This window comes from Budorcas taxicolor, chromosome 15 (genome assembly GCF_023091745.1).
Source record: "Budorcas taxicolor isolate Tak-1 chromosome 15, Takin1.1, whole genome shotgun sequence".
Classification (NCBI taxonomy): Eukaryota; Metazoa; Chordata; class Mammalia; order Artiodactyla; family Bovidae; genus Budorcas; species Budorcas taxicolor.
In genome coordinates this window covers 65,353,538-65,370,649 of record NC_068924.1, presented here as the reverse complement: position 1 = coordinate 65,370,649, position 17,112 = coordinate 65,353,538, and the positions used below count along the sequence as shown (strand labels likewise).

Here is a 17,112-nt window from a genome sequence, read left to right as displayed (position 1 = left end):
GTCTTCAGATTTTGTTCCTTGGCAAAGAAATAAAGTCACCCAAAGAGGTTTCTCATTCCCTTAGGCAGACCCTGCATCATGGGTAAACCACCTTCCTAACTCTTTTTGCCAACCTCCACCATCTCTACCCCTAGGCTGGCACTTCCTAGAAACTCAAGAATTGTTCTCTACGACGGCATACTCCACTCCCTTGTTCCTAAGTGGAACAAAGGTGCACAGCACTGCCCCCACACACTCACACCCAAGCATGTCCCCAGAACATAGTGGCTGTCTACATGGCTATTGGCTTTCTCCATGGGCTCACACCTACCTACGGAAGAAAGCCAAACCTCGCAGTTTAGTTTTCCTGGCCTTGTTAATGTTGACAGTCATTTGCTGGCTCAGCTCTGCCTCATAACCAGAACTCATCTCATAGACTTTCTTCATCAGTCAAGCTCATTAGCCTACTATAGCCCTCCATCTGCTCCCTGCTGCTAATGTCTCATGTCTTCCCTGAATTTCATCCTGTGTCCTAACCTCCACACTCTTAACCTTTCTTCACAGTCCAGTTTTCTTCAATTTCCTAAACCCACAGAAATTTCCACTTCCTTGGAACACTTAAAATTGTTTCTACTAATTTTTTGACACTTAATTTTAAACTCTTCTATCATTCTTTAACTGCTCTTGTGAGAATGTCATTTCCTATCAATTACATTCCATGAGGTAAAGACTTTGTTGAAAGCTTCTGTATCCTTCACAGTCCCAAGCACTAATAGGTGTTCAACAAATACTCCCCCAGGTGAATTTGTGATTACTAATTATCTATCTAGATATTTGATGAAATGGTGGCAGGGGAACAGATTAGAAATGGATAATTCATCATTTCTCCCATTGTCATGTTGCAGAATTTTAATTAAGTAACTCTTGGCATTACATATGGCTGTTCAGAAAACAAGAATGCAGTTTTAGCTCAAAGGTTTGATTTGCCTGAAATGGAATGGAAATGACCATATTATTCTAAAGCAACCATACGCTGTACCTCAAAATAACTATTTTTGCACTGTGCTCATTAATGTTTAAGAGCTAACTGGTAAGACATATCAGACAGCACCAATCTGACAGTTCATTATTCACTACCATTTTCTGCGTCTATTGCAAAACAAACAATGATTTGCTAAACTGAATTTTCTCTCTCAGTGAAATAAGCCTGGTAATAGCAGAGTGTCTCTAGAAACATGTATGGCGCTTCCAACCCTACAGAGTATAGCATATCCCCACTCACTGCACTCATCAAAGGCAAAATGACATCAGGGGTCTTTTTTTTTTTTTTAAGAAAAGTGAAATGCAGTAACCTATCTAAACCACAAAAAATTCAAAAGTCAGGAATGGCCTATTAAAATTACAGAAGTATCATTTGATTCACAAAAGATCATGCTGCAATATACAATACATATATCAAATCCCTGGCATTTGTGAAGTTAACAATCATTGTTTCAATCACTGTGCTCACAATTAAATACTATGCATAATCTATTGTGTTATAGAGGTACATGTTTGAGTCACGCACGGTGAGGTGATTCTTACGTACAATGTGATTTCACTCAATGTCAGAAATCAAGTAGGCATTACAATATTCCCCCCTTGACAGGTGAGAACAGCATGCAAAGTATTTATTTCTGTGGCATTCATAAATTTTGGCTTTCCTGAGGCTGCCTGCTATTTCAATGCTAGTCTAATTCCCAGGTATAAGGAGGTCATACTCAAGCTTTCTTTAAATATGTTTTTCTTTTCTTGGGCTTTGGATCTGTATTAATTTTTCAAGTTTTCTTCACAAGTGAAGCTGAGATTGAACATAGGAAGAGCTTCATTTTATTTTGTTCATTAACAGAGTTCACTTATCTCTGTAAAGCTGCCATGTAATTCTCTGAGATTTGCAAACAATATTTGCATGCAGTGATTGAGAGCTAGTGTCAGAGAAGTTAACCAAATGCAAAAAGGGCTTCCCTGGTGGCTCAGTGACAAAGAATCTGCCTTCCATGCAGGAGCTACAGGAGACTAGAGTTCAATCTCTGAGTCAGGAAGATCCTCTGGAGAAGGGCATGGCAGCCCATTCCAGTACTCTTGCCTGGAGAATCTCATGGACAGAGGAGCCTGGCGGGCTACAATCCATAGGGTTGCAAAGAGTCGGACATGACTGAAGCGACTTAGCATATTAGCACACCATCCCAAAGTGAAAGATATCTCCTAGTGACCCTCAGATCTGACTGATAAATGCAATAGGAAGGGTACAACTCTTGCATTGTCTAAAGCTTGGGAAAATAGTCTTAATTTGGCCTTAACCCAAAAAGAAGAAGAGAGAAGGGTAGGGGAAGAGGAGGAGGAGGAAGGAAAGGAAGGAGAATGGGGGAGAAGAAAGAGGAGGGAGAGGAGGGGCGGGGAGGAGGATGAGAGAGAGGGGCAGGAAAGACAAATGGGCCTGATATCTCCCTACCTAGATCCCTGTCCAGACCTGAGACAGCACACACAAGAGGAGTGTGAGTCTGCAAAGCAGACCCACCGGCCCTAGACACTGCTTCTGGGAATAGAGACCACATTCAGGACCTTGGACAGATCCTCTCCAAACAATGGAGAGACCTGCTGCCTTCCAACCAGGCACCTCATTCCACCTCAGCTGGGAAGAAAGGGAGGGGTGGTGCAAGAGACACAGAAGTCTGCTTTGGCAAATTCACTTTTCCTGGAAATCAAGAGTAGAGAAGAGCATTTTCTCCAATAGATGGGACCTGTCACGTGTCAGCACATTCAGCTGCCCGGAGAGCAGCCCTGTCAGCCTTCCTACCACTGTCACCCTGTGGAAAGGGCATGTAAAACTTGGCCCCATGACATTATAAGTACTTCCTCCCTTCAAGGCCACATAAGCCACACTCACATGCCCAAGCTGTTTTTGGGAAAAGTAAAATAGAGGAGATGTGAAAATCAGAAAAAATAAGGATCTCAAAGTCTACTTTTATTTAATGGGGTTATTAATTATTTTTGGATTAGACTAAATAAATAAAAAATAAATAAAATTCCCTTTATTCCACCCAAAATGTGAGCCTCATAAGGGATATTACTCAATAATCAGAAAAGAAGTGCATTTTCTGAGCACATAAATTTCTGTGCTCCCTAAAAGTGTGGAGAGGGGAAACTGGCATTTACTAGATCAGATACAGCTTACAAACTGAGCACATTATGAAACAGGGCAATCGAAGCTAAAGTGGACCAATGAAATTAAAACAAGCAAAGAGATATACAACTAAACCTCCTGAGATAGTTAATACCAAAACTGGTCACAAAACTTTGCTTCAAGTTTCAAAGAATTCTTAGCACCTGGAAAAAAGTATGTAATTTAGACAGTTGATTCATGGTTGACTCCTCCTTCATCTATCAATTTGAAGCTTCATTTTGAAAGCTGTGATTTCCTCTTAATCTAGATATTTAAAAGAAATAGAATATATAGACCAGGATTTCACAGTGTAAAATCTACTCCTCGACTTTAAACTAAAAATCTCTGGAAGCTGAATTAACATTTAGACCATTAGGGTACAGTTTAGGAAATTATTGCTTCAATTGCTCAAATGGGACCCCAATGGAATAAAAGGTTCCACCAAGTCTACGCTTTATTAAATTGCACCTTGGAGTTCTGTACTTTTGGATAGTACACTTCAAGTACCACAGTTTGGCTCTTTGTTGTTGCTCTCTGTAGAACTAAAGGCAATTACCTATTAGCATGAGCTTAGAAGCCAAACGTTTTTTAAACCAACCTTGAGGGAGAAAAAGAAAGAGGTTAATTCTATTTGAATGAACACAAACACCACTTTCCTATGTGGTCCCTATTAGATCATATTTAATGACACTAAGCATACGAGACTAATTTCTACAAGTTTGTTAAGCTTTCATATAAACAAAAATGACTCAATGGCAAGTTCTGATGGATGCTGTTTTCTGTTTCAGGTACCTCAATTGGTGACATTAATTTACTTCCTGAATCTAAGACTTCTCAACATAACCCCTGAATCTATACATGGACTCTGAGAACTTTGCACTGAGTATTACAGACCTTTACTGTTCAATATGGCAGGCATTAACCACATATGGTTATTCAAACTTAAATTTAGTTAAAATTAGGTAAGATTTAAAATTCCATTCTTCAGTCACTCTAGCCACTTCAAGCATTCAATAGCCACATGTGGTTAATGGCTAAATTAGTGGCAGAGGGCTAAATGAAAGGTGACGAGGTTAGAATTGTGATTCAGGGCCAAACAGAAAGCCTGTCATGCTATGAAGACAGGACTTACTTTGCAGAAGCTATGGAATTAATAAAGGTTTTGGCATATAGCACATTGATGCCCTGAAAAATAAATGAAACTAATTTGCGGTAAGATGGACTAGAGAAAATAAAAAGGACTAAATGCATAGGAGATAATTTAAGGTTGAAAATTTATACCACGCAACAACTTACTACCAGATGCCAAATAAAAATAATGTTTCTCTATAAGTATTCACATTTATGTAAACATACATATGAACATTTATAAACACACTTATTGTTAACTAGACTTACTGTAGTGCTTATTCTGCAATATAAACAAATCATTATGTTGTACACACAGAACTAATATAATGTCATATGTCAACTACATCTCAATTTAAAAAACATACTTACAGTTTACTGAAAGTAAATAAAACTGTAGAATGCTAATGAGGCTATATGACTGTATGGGTATCTAACATAGACTCCAATTTATTTCTAGATTCTATGCTCTGAGGTGGCCCAGACACCTACATATACGTACACACATGCACACCCACAACACATCATCTATTTATTAAGTTCTTACTCTATGTCAAGGCCTGTGTTAACTGCCATTTCTACATTATCTCATTTTAACCCTTAGTGATGACTCAGGAGATGGGAATTGTTTTCCCGACTTTAAAATTATGACCCAGACATGTTGGATAACTTATCCAAAACCAGACAACTAGAAAGAGACAGAGTCAGACGCTGTAGTCAGGAATAATTATTTTTAACCTTGTGCTTTTAACATCAAGCTAATATTGCTTTCCAACATGACTTAACATACTTGACTCACACAGGTTCAGGATTCTTGAAACCTGCTTTCAAAATGACATGACATACAAAGACATTAAAATGAAAAAAGAAAAAATCTTCTGACAAAGCTTGCTGCTCTAACAATACTCACCACACCTCAACAATGTCTTAAAGATGTGTTCACTGGACAAGATGCTCATCTTAACAAAAATGTATCACTGGAGGAAAATAAACGGGCTCCAAAGACCTGACTTCAAAGTTCTCCTCTAATGGTTTTAACTAGAGGTACAAGAATGTAGGATAATATTAAACAGTATCTTCTTTGCTCACATTTGTTTCTATCCTGTCACACCATGAGGGCAAATATGCCCCTAAAGTGACTGTCCTAACCACCCCATCACCTTACCTTCAGAGTCTGACTGCAAGAGAAACTCCACTTAGAACTCTAATGAGAAAATCAGAGGTAAATAAAGAGAAGTTCCACTTGGAACTCTAACGAGGAAATCAGAGGTAAATAAACTTTATAGCCAGACCATGCAAGGGAGGGCTTTCCCCAGTGGCTCAGTGGTAAAGAATGGCCAGCAATGAAGGAGACCTGGCTTCAACCTCTGGGCTGGGAAGATCCCCTGGAGGAAGGCATAGCAACCCACCCCAGTATTCTTGCCTGGAAAATCCCATGGACAGAGGAACCTGGCAGGCTCCTGTCCATGGGGTCACAAAGAATCAGACACGACTGAAGCAACCGAGCATGTATGCACATGTGAGGCAGCATAGAGGAAAGAGCCACTAATATTAAATGGGCATGAGAGGAAGAGGAGGGTGAAGCTATAGTGAAGGAGGGGGAAGCATAGTTCATGAGCAGACTTGATGGGGTTAAGAGACTGAAGTCACCCTTTCATTTCATGCTCAGCTTGAGCAACTGTGGCAATCGATATATTTTTTTTTCTTCTATTACAAAACAGCTACACTTATAAATATATTTAAAGCTTCATGCAATTATTAGTGGCACATTGATAATTATCTTGATTGGTGGCTTGCCTTCCTCAATGGAGGAAGGCATTAATACAGAGGAAGAAGCCATCCCTTTTGAGAATTCCCATTGGCTGCAGATACTGAACAGAGGCCCAGAGTACTGGAAGACAATAAAGTCACCCTGGTGTGGCTGGGCTTTATGATCTCTAAGAAGTCACAAATCTCTGCCTGCTTCTCTGTCTAGGCAATGGCCGTGACTTCACACAGACCCAAAGCAGAGTCATTCCAGTTTATTGTATTTCAGCTCCATGATGCCACAAGGCAGAAAGATGGAGGAACTGGGGTCCTTTTACAAGCACAGCTTAAGGAATACAAAGATTGAGCAGATGCTGTTATAGCCTTATTTGTCTTGGTCACACAGCATGCCCTCCTTCCTTAGTTTGCAACAATCCTATATCTACATGTGGTTCAAAGCACTTCATCAACATTGAAGCCAGCAACCTTAACACAGGTTGGGGTAGAAGGGCAGGATAGGTAAGAACTGCCAGAGCCAAATACAAAGCAAATAGCATTTACATTGACAAGCAGCTGTGCCAGAGAAACTCAGTGAGGAACAGCAAGGAAATCAGCTCTGGTTTAAACAAAAAAAAAGTCATTACTGCTATTATCATAGGCTTTCAAATGTGTACAGATACATACGTGTGCTTGCATGCACGTGTGCACATTCAGTCGTGTCCAACTCTCTTTGATCCCATGGACTGCCCTTTGCCAGGCTCCTCTAACCATGGAATTTACCAGGCAAAAATACTGGAGTGGGTTGCCATTTCCTTCTCCAGGGGATCTTCCAGACCCGGGGATTAAAACTGCGCCTCTTATGTCTCCTGCATTGGCAGGCAAGTTCTTTACCAGCTGAGCCACCAGACAAGCCCCTACTTATGCATAATAATAATATTAATAATAATTATAATACATTATTTTAATAATTAATAATTTTATATTATTATATTATATTAATTAATTCCATGGTCAGAGGAGCCTAGCAAGGGGCAGTCCATGGGATCAAAGAGAGTTGGACACGACTGAATGTGCACACGTGCATGCAAGCACACGTATGTATCTGTACACATATGCATACATGCATTTAAAAAATAAAGATCACACACACACATAAACACACACCAATTTTCTTTGAAACAGTAAATTCTCTCTCAGAAATGACTTGGAATTGGATTAATCTCTTAGACCTAAAAAGGGCCTCACAGATGATTTGGTTTATATGTCTGCATTATACTATTTTATAAATTTAGTCATGTTTATAGAGGTCCTACCGGGTGCCACAAAGTGAATATGCAAAGTTAAGTTACCTAAGGAAAAAAAAAAAAAAACAGAAAAAGAGGCTTAGAACACAGTTTCCTGTTTCCTGGCTCCCTACTGTAGTATTCTCTCCATTATATCTTTTGGCCAGTTAGGAAGCAACTACTTGCAATTAATGGAGAAGTCCTCCCTGGAGCAACTGACTGCGAGTCACTGCCTTTGACAACTATTCTCAGAGTAGGTGTTAGTTCACCAGTTTAACGACACCAGGGCTGATGGGATCTTCCCTCGGTCCTTTCATCTTGTGCTTTGTGTCACCGTCACAATACGGCTGCTGCATCTCCAGGCCTTATAGCCTCCTTTCAGTGGGAAAACGGAGCATGGGAAAAGGCAAAAGGTCCTCCTGCCCATACTGCATTGATCAAAACTGTACTGCAAGGCCGCCCAGTCTGTAAGAGAGACTGTGAAATGGAATATTTAAAATTATCCACATTGCTGCCTCCAAAAAATTGGGAATCTATAAGCAAAAAATGGCTTCCCAGGAGGCTCAGGGGTAAAGAACCTGTCTGCCAAGCAGAAGATGCAGGTTTAGTCCCTGGGTCGGGAAGATACCCTGGAGAAGGAAATGACAACTCACTTCAGGATTCTTGCCTGGGAAACCCCATGGACAGAGAAGCCTGGTGGGCTACAGTTCATGGGATCTCAAAGAATCAGAAATAACTTAGCGGTTAAACAACAGCAAGCAAAAATTAAGGAGAGAATTAATAGGGTTCTTTATACTTTCTTCACACACACTGACCATCCTAGGAACTGTTTCATCCTTTTTAGAATCTAGCAGAGGCAAGATTTCATCTAAATTTAATCAAAAGTTTTCCCTTATTAGAGTATAATTGCTTTACAATGTTGTCTTAGAGCCTGTTGTACAATGAAGTGAATAAGCTATATGTATTCATATATCCCCTCCTTCCATCCCTCCCACCCACCCCTTCCCACCCATCTAGGTGATCACAGAGAACCGAGGTGAGATCCATGTGCTATTTTTTTGTTTGTTTTGCTTTTTTGGTTTTTTGTTTTGTTTTGTTTTGTTTTTAATTTTTACTTTATTTTACTTTACAATACTGTATTGGTTTTGCCATACATTGACATGAATCCACCACGGGTGTACATGCGTTCCCAAATATGAACCCCCCTCCCACCTCCCTCCCCACAACATCCCTCTGGGTCATCACCGTGCACCAGCCCCAAGCATGCTGTATCCTGCATCAGACATAGACTGGCTATTCGATTCTTACATGATAGTATACATGCTACAATGCCATTCTCCCAAATCATCCCACCCTCTCCCTCTCCCTCTGAGTCCAAAAGTCCGCTATACACATCTATGTCTTTTTTGCTGTCTTGCATACAGGGTCATCATTGCTGTCTTTCTAAATTCCATATATATGTGTTAGTATACTGTATTGGTGTTTTTCTTTCTGGCTTACTTCACTCTGTATAATCGGCTCCAGTTTCATCCATCTCAACAGAACTGATTCGAATGTATTCTTCTTAATGGCTGAGTAATACTCCATTGTGTATCTGTACCACAGCTTTCTTATCCATTCATCTGCTGATGGACATCTTGGTTGTTTCCATGTCCTGGCTATTATAAACAGCGCTGCGATGAACATTGGGGTACATGTGTCTCTTTCAATTCTGATTTCCTCAGTGTGTATGCCCAGCAGTGGGATTGCTGGGTCATAAGGCAGTTCTATTTGCAATTTTTTAAGGAATCTCCACACTGTTCTCCATAGTGGTTGTACTAGTTTGCATTCCCACCAACAGTGTAGGAGGATTCCCTTTTCTCCACACCCTCTCCAGCATTTATTGCTTACAGATTTTTGGATCGCAGACATTCTGACTGGTGTGAAGTGGTACCTCATTTTGGTTTTGATTTGCATTTCTCTAATAATGAGTGATGTTGAGCATCTTTTCATGTGTTTGTTAGCCATCTGTATGTCTTCTTTGGAGAAATGTCTATTTAGTTCTTTGGCCCATTTTTTGATTGGGTCGTTAATTTTTCTGGAATTGAGTTGCATAAGTTGCTTGTATATTTTTGAAATTAGTTGTTTGTCAGTTGTTTCACTTGCTATTATTTTCTCCCATTCAGAAGGCTGTCTTTTCACCTTGCTTATATTTTCCTTTGTTGTGCAGAAGCTTTTAATTTTAATTAGATCCCATTTGTTTATTTTTGCTTTTATTTCCAGAATTCTGGGAAGTGGATCATAGAGGATCCTGCTGTGATTTATGTCGGAGAGTGTTTTGCCTATGTTCTCCTCTAGGAGTTTTATAGTTTCTGGTCTTACATTTAGATCTTTAATCCATTTTGAGTTTATTTTTGTGTGCGGTGTTAGAAAGTGATCTAGTTTCATTCTTTTACAAGTGGTTGACCAGTTTTCCCAGCACCACTTGTTAAAGAGATTGTCTTTACTCCATTGTATATTCTTGCCTCCTTTGTCAAAGATAAGCTGTCCATATGTGTGTGGATTTATCTCTGGGCTTTCTATTTTGTTCCATTGATCTATATTTCTGTCTTTGTGCCAGTACCATACTGTCTTGATGAATGTGGCTTTGTAGTAGAGCCTGAACTCAGGCAAGTTGATTCCTCCAGTTCCATTCTTCTTTCTCAAGATTGCTTTGGCTATTCGAAGTTTTTTGTATTTCCATACAAATCTTGAAATTATTTGTTCTAGTTCTGTGAAAAATATTGCTGGTAGCTTGATAGGGATTGCATTGAATTTGTAAATTGCTTTGGGTAGTATATTCATTTTCACTATATTGATTCTTCTGATCCATGAACATGGTATATTTCTCCATCTATCAGTGTCCTCTTTGATTTCTTTCATCAGTGTTTTATAGTTTTCTATATATAGGTCTTTAGTTTCTTTAGGTAGATACATTCCTAAGTATTTTATTCTTTTCGTGCAATGGTGAATGGAATTGTTTACTTTATTTCTTTTTCTACTTTCTTATTATTAGTGTATAGGAATGCAAGGGATTTCTGTGTGTTGATTTTATATCCTGCAACTTTACTATATTTATTGATTAGCTCTAGTAATTTTCTGGTGGAGTCTTTAGGGTTTTCTATGTAGAGGATCATGTCATCTGCAAACAGTGGAAGTTTTACTTCTTCTTTTCCAATTTGGATTCCTTTTATTTCTTTTTCTGCTCTGATTGCTGTGGCCAAAACTTCCAGAACTATGTTGAATAGTAGCGGTGAAAGTGGGCACCCTTGTCTTGTTCCTGACTTTAGGGGAAATGCTTTCAATTTTTCACTATTGAGGATAAAGTTTGCTGTGGGTTTGTCATATATAGCTTTTATTATGTTGAGGTATGTTCCTTCTATTCCTGCTTTCTGGAGAGTTTTTATCATAAATGGATGTTGAATTTTGTCAAAGGCCTTCTCTGCATCTATTGAGATAATCATATGGCTTTTATTTTTCAATTTGTTAATGTGCTGAATTACATTGATTGATTTGCAGATACTGAAGAATCCTTGCATCCCTGGGATAAAGCCCACTTGGTCATGGTGTATGATCTTTTTAATGTGTTGTTGGATTCTGATTGCTAGAATTTTGTTGAGGATTTTTGCATCTATGTTCATCAGTGATATTGGCCTGTAGTTTTCTTTTTTTGTAGTACCTTTGTCAGGTTTTGGTATTAGGGTGATGATGGCCTCATAGAATGAGTTGGGAAGTATACCTTCCTCTGCAATTTTCTGGAAGAGTTTGAGTAGGATAGGTGTTAGCTCTTCTCAAAATTTTTGGTAGAATTCAGCTGTGAAGCCGTCTGGGCCTGGGCTTTTGTTTGCTGGAAGATTTCTGATTACAGTTTCAATTTCCGTGCTTGTGATGGGTCTGTTAAGATTTTCTATTTCTTCCTGGTTCAGTTTTGTAAAATTGTACTTTTCTAAGAATTTGTCCATTTCTTCCACGTTGTCCATTTTATTGGCATATAACTGCTGATAGTAGTCTCTTATGATCCTTTGTATTTCTGTGTTGTCTGTTGTGATGTCTCCATTTTCATTTCTAATTTTATTGATTTGATTTTTCTCTCTTTGCTTCTTGATGAATCTGGCTAATGGTTTGTCGATTTTATTTATCCTTTCAAAAAACCAGCTTTTGGCTTTGTTGATTTTTGCTATGGTCTCTTTTGTTTCTTTTGCATTTATTTCTGCCCTGATTTTTAAGATTTCTTTCCTTTTACTCACTCTGGGGTTCTCCAATTCTTCCTTTTCTAGTTGCTTTAGGTGTAGAGTTAGGTCATTTATTTGACTTTTTTCTTGTTTCTTGAGGTATGCCTGTATTGCTATGAACTTTCCTCTTCGCACTGCTTTTATAGTGTCCCACAGGTTTTGGGTTGTTGTGTTTTCATTTTCATTAGTTTCTATGCATATTTTCTTTTTTTATTTCTTCTGTGATTTGTTGGTTATTTAGAAGTGTGTTGTTCAACCTCCATATGTTGGAATTTTTAATAGTTTTTCTCCTGTAATTGAGATCTAATCTTAATGCATTATGGTCAGAAAAGACGCTTGGAATGATTTTGATTTTTTTGAATTTATCAAGGTTAGATTTATGGCCCAGGATGTGATCTATCCTGGAGAAGGTTCCATGAGCACTTGAGAAAAACGTGAAATTCATTTGCTTTGGGGTGAAATGTCCTATAGATATCAATTAGGTCTAACTGGTCTAATGTATCATTTAAAGTTTGCGTTTCTTTGTTAATTTTCTGTTTAGTTGATCTGTCCATAGGTGTGAGTGGGGTATTAAAGTCTCCCACTATTATTGTGTTATTGTTAATTTCCCCTTTCATACTTGTTAGCATTTGTCTTAAATATTGCGGTGCTCCTATATTGGGTGCATATATATTTATAATTGTTATATCTTCTTCTTGGATTGATCCTTTGATCATTATGTAGTGGCCTTCTTTATCTCTTTTCACAGCCTTTGTTTTAAAGTCTATTTTATCAGATATGAGTATTGCCACTCCTGCTTTCTTTTGGTCTCTATTTGCATGGAATATCTTTTTCCAGCCCTTCATTTTCAGTCTGTATGCGTCCCTTGTTTTGAGGTGGGTCTCTTGTAAGCAGCATATAGAGGGGTCTTGTTTTTGTATCCATTCAGTCAATCTTTGTCTTTTGGTTGGGGCATTCAACCCATTTACGTTTAAGGTAATTATTGATAAGTATGATCCTGTTACCATTTACTTTATTGTTTTGGGTTCGGGTTTATACACCCTTTTTGTGTTTCCTGTCTAGAGAATATCTTTTAGAATTTGTTGGAGAGCTGGTTTAGTGGTGCTGAATTCTCTCAGCTTTTGCTTGTCTGTAAAGCTTTTGATTTCTCCTTCGTATTTGAATGAGATCCTTGCTGGGTACAGTAATCTGGGCTGTAGGTTATTTTCTTTCATCACTTTAAGTATGTCTTGCCATTCCCTCCTGGCCTGAAGAGTTTCTATTGAAAGATCAGCTGTTATCCTTATGGGAATCCCCTTGTGTGTTATTTGTTGTTTTTCCCTTGCTGCTTTTAATATTTGTTCTTTGTGTTTGATCTTTGTTAATTTGATTAATATGTGTCTTGGGGTGTTTCGCCTTGGGTTTATCCTATTTGGAACTCTCTGTGTTTCTTGGACTTGGGTGATTATTTTCTTCCCCATTTTAGGGAAGTTTTCAACTATTATCTCCTCAAGGATTTTCTCATGGTCTTTCTTTTTGTCTTCTTCTTCTGGGACTCCTATAATTCTAATGGTGGAGCGTTTCATGTTGTCCTGGAGGTCTCTGAGATTGTCCTCATTTCTTTTAATTCGTTTTTCTTTTTTCCTCTCTGATTCATTTATTTCTACCATTCTATCTTCTATTTCACTAATCCTATCTTCTGCCTCCGTTATTCTGCTATTTGTTGCCTCCAGAGTGTTTCTGATCTCATTTATTGCATTATTCATTATATATTGACTCTTTTTTATTTCTTCTAGGTCCTTGTTAAACCTTTCTTGCATCTTCTCAATCCTTGTCTCTAGGCTATTTATCTGTGATTCCATTTTGATTTCAAGATTTTGGATCATTTTCACTATCAATATTCGGAATTCTTTCTCAGGTAGATTCCCTATCTCTTCCTCTTTTGTTTGGTTTGGTGGGCAACTCTCCTGTTCCTTTACCTGCTGAGTATTCCTCTGTCTCTTCATCTTGGTTATATTGCAGCGTTTGGGGTGGCCTTTCAATATTCTGGTAATTTGTGGAGTTCTCTTTATTATGGAGCTTCCTCACTGCAGGTGGGGTTGTATCAGTGGCTTTTCAAGGTTTCCCGGTTAGGGAGGCTTGTGTTGGAGTTCTGGTGGGTGGAGCTGGGTTTCTTCTCTCTGGAGTGCAGTGGAGTGACCAGTAATGGGTTATGAGACGTCAAAGGTTTTGGAGTAGCTTTGAGCTGCCTGTATATTGAAGCTCAAGGGTGTGTTCCTGTGTTGCTGGAGAATTTGTGCGGTATGTCTTGCTCTGGAGCTTGCTGGCCCTTGGGTGGAGCTTGGTTTCAGTGTAGGTATGGAGGCATTTGATGAGCTCCTATTGCTTAATGTATCCTGAATTCAGGAGTTCTCTAATGTTCTCTGGCTTTGGACTTAAGCCTCCTGCTTCTGGTTTTCAGTTTTATTTTTACAGTAGCCTCCTGATTTCTTCATCTATACAGCACCAATGATAAAACATCTAGGTTAGCTTTTTTAGCGCCATCTGCTCACGGCGCCACCTCCTGCTCCTCCTGCCGCCGCTCTGAGTCACTGCCTGCGCAGCTCGGGCCGCTCGGCTCCCTGCACTCGCCACCGGAGAGCTGAGCTGGAAAACGAAATTTGCCATTTTTGAAAATACTTGGCATTTGTACAACATGGCAGACATCGACAACAAAGAACAGTCTGAACTTGATCAAGATTTGGATGATGTTGAAGAAGTAGAAGAAGAAGAAACTGGTGAAGAAACAAAAATCAAAGCATGTCAGCTGACTGTTCAGATGATGCAAAATCCTCAGATTCTTGCAGCCCTTCAAGACAGATTTGATGGTCTGGTAGAAACACCAACAGGATACATTGAAAGCTTGCCTAGGGTAGTTAAAAGACGGGTGAATGCTCTAAAAAACCTTCAAGTTAAATGTGCACAGATAGAAGCCAAATTCTATGAGGAAGTTCATGATCTTGAAAGAAAGTATGCTGTTCTTTATCAGCCTCTGTTTGATAAGTGATTTGAGATCATTAATGCCATTTATGAACCTACAGAAGAAGAATGTGAATGGAAACAAGATGAGGAAGATGAAATTTCGGAGGAGCTAAAAGAAAAGGCCAAGATTGAAGATGAGAAAAAGGATGAAGAAAAAGAAGATCCCAAGGGAATTCCTGAGTTTTGGCTGACCGTTTTTAAGAATGTTGACCTGCTCAGTGATATGGTTCAGGAACATGATGAGCCTATTCTGAAGCACTTGAAAGATATTAAAGTGAAGTTCTCAGATGCTGGTCAACCTCTGAGTTTTGTCTTAGAATTTCACTTTGAACCCAATGAATATTTCACAAATGAAGTGTTGACAAAGACATATAGGATGAGATCAGAACCAGATGATTCTGATCCCTTTTCTTTTGATGGACCAGAAATTATGGGTTGTACAGGGTGCCAGATAGATTGGAAAAAAGGGAAGAATGTCACTTTGAAAACGATTAAGAAGAAGCAGAAACACAAGGGACATGAGACAGTTCGTACTGTGACCAAAACAGTTTCTAATGACTCTTTCTTTAATTTTTTTGCCCCTCCTGAAGTTCCTGAGAGTGGAGATCTGGATGATGATTCTGAAGCTATCCCCGCTGCAGACTTTGAAATTGGTCACTTTTTACATGAGCGTATAATCCCAAGATCAGTGTTATGCTTTACTGGAGAAGCTATTGAAGATGATGACGATGATTATGATGAAGAAGGTGAAGAAGCGGATGAGGAAGGGGAAGAAGAAGGAGATGAGGAAAATGATCCAGACTAGGACCCAAAGAAGGATCAAAACCCAGCAGAGGGCAAGCACCAGTGAAGCAGGATGTATGAGGCCCTGAGGATAACCTGCACTGATCTACCTTCTGCTTCCATGGAAAGGATGAATTTACATCATTTGACAAGCCTATTTCAAGTTTTTTGTTTGTTTGTTTGCTCATTTTTGTTTTTGCATCTTAAAATAAAAATGTCATATAATTTAAAAATAAATAAATAAATAAAACATCTAGGTTAAAGATGAAAAGTTTCTCCACATTGAGGGACACCCAGAGAGGTTCACTGAGTTACATGGAGAAGAGAAGAGGGAGGGGGTAGTTAGAGGTGACTGGAACGAGATGCGGTGAGATCAAAAGAGGAGAGAGCAAGCTAGCCAGTAGTCACTTGCTTATGTGCGCTCCATGGTCTGGACTGCTCAGAGGTATTTACGGAGTTATACAGCGAAGAGGAGAGGGAGGAAGTAGACAGATGTGGCCAGGGGGATAAGAGAGAGGAATGAGAAGGAGAGAGACAAATCCTGCCAGTAACCAGTTCCTTAGGTGTTCTCCACCGTCTGGAACACACAGAGATTCACAGAGTTGGATAGAGAAGAGATGGGGGAGGAAAGAGACAGAGGCCACCTGGTGGAGAAAAAGGAGAGTCCAAAGGAGGAGAGAGTGGTCAAGCCAGTAATCTTGCTCTCAGGTAAAACTGGGTAGTGAAGTTTGGGTTTTTAAATGTACAAAATTGACAACAAAAACCAAAAAGCAAAGATTAAAAATCTAGAGTAGAGGTTGGATTTTCAAAAATACAATATTGATGAAAAGAAGCAGAAGGAAAAAAGAAAAAAGAAAGAAAAAAGCCACAAGAATTATTTAAAAAACTCCAACAACAACCACATAAAGACTACATATGGTGTTTGCCTTAAAAAAATAGAGTGGTTTTTTTTTTTTTTTAAGTAATAGTAGGTTATAGAAATAAAAATTACAGGAGAAATAGAAGACTTAACAATTTTTTTTTTTAAAGTTAGGAAAAAAAGCAAGAAGAAAAAAAAAGCAAAAAAAAGAGGGGGTTAAAAAAAAGGAAAAAAAAAAAAGGAATGATTGTAAAAATAGTAAAGATATATCTGGCCCTTCTCTGATGTTGTGGGCAGTGTGGGGTCACTTCCAAGGCGTTTCCCTGTTTAATTTCTTCTGTTTGCTGGTTTTTTAGGCTCACTAGTTCAGTCGCGCTGTGGGGAGGGAGGGATGCTGCAAACAAATAGCACTGTCATGTGCACACAGTGTCTCAGCCCCGCTGGACCTGTCCCTTCTCGTGGCACACAAACCACTCCGGTTCTACGATGCTCAGCCAGGAACTGTCTGAGGCCAGCCCTAGGCTGCGTGCACCTCCCCGGTCTAAGCCGCTCAGGTTCGGCACTCAGGTAGCCCTCAGAGGCTCAGATTCGGCTGGGACTGCGTTTTGTGCCCTTCCCAGGTCCGAGTAGCTCAGGAGTTTGGCGAGCGCGGTCGCTGCGACTTGTCGCCTTTTCTGTCTCTGCTGCTCAGTTTTCTGGGTGTACTGCTGGTGCCCCTTGTGAGGCAGATGGTGACTGTTGAGCACCCCCAGAAGTCTTAGCAAAGAAGCCTGCTTGCAGTTTGGTAGGTAAAGTCTCTCCGGGGCTGCAATTGCCCCTTTCCAGCCCTTACGGCTCTGGCTGCCTGTCCCCGGCGGGGGATGGTCTGCAGCCGGCTTCTTC

The 17,112-nt window shown here is 39.5% G+C and overlaps 1 pseudogene; it reads left to right on the top strand.

Annotated features, from left to right (window-relative positions):
• Positions 1 to 14,205: 14,205 nt before the first annotated feature.
• Positions 14,206 to 15,413, top strand: LOC128060533 (nucleosome assembly protein 1-like 1; annotated as a pseudogene).
• Positions 15,414 to 17,112: the final 1,699 nt, after the last annotated feature.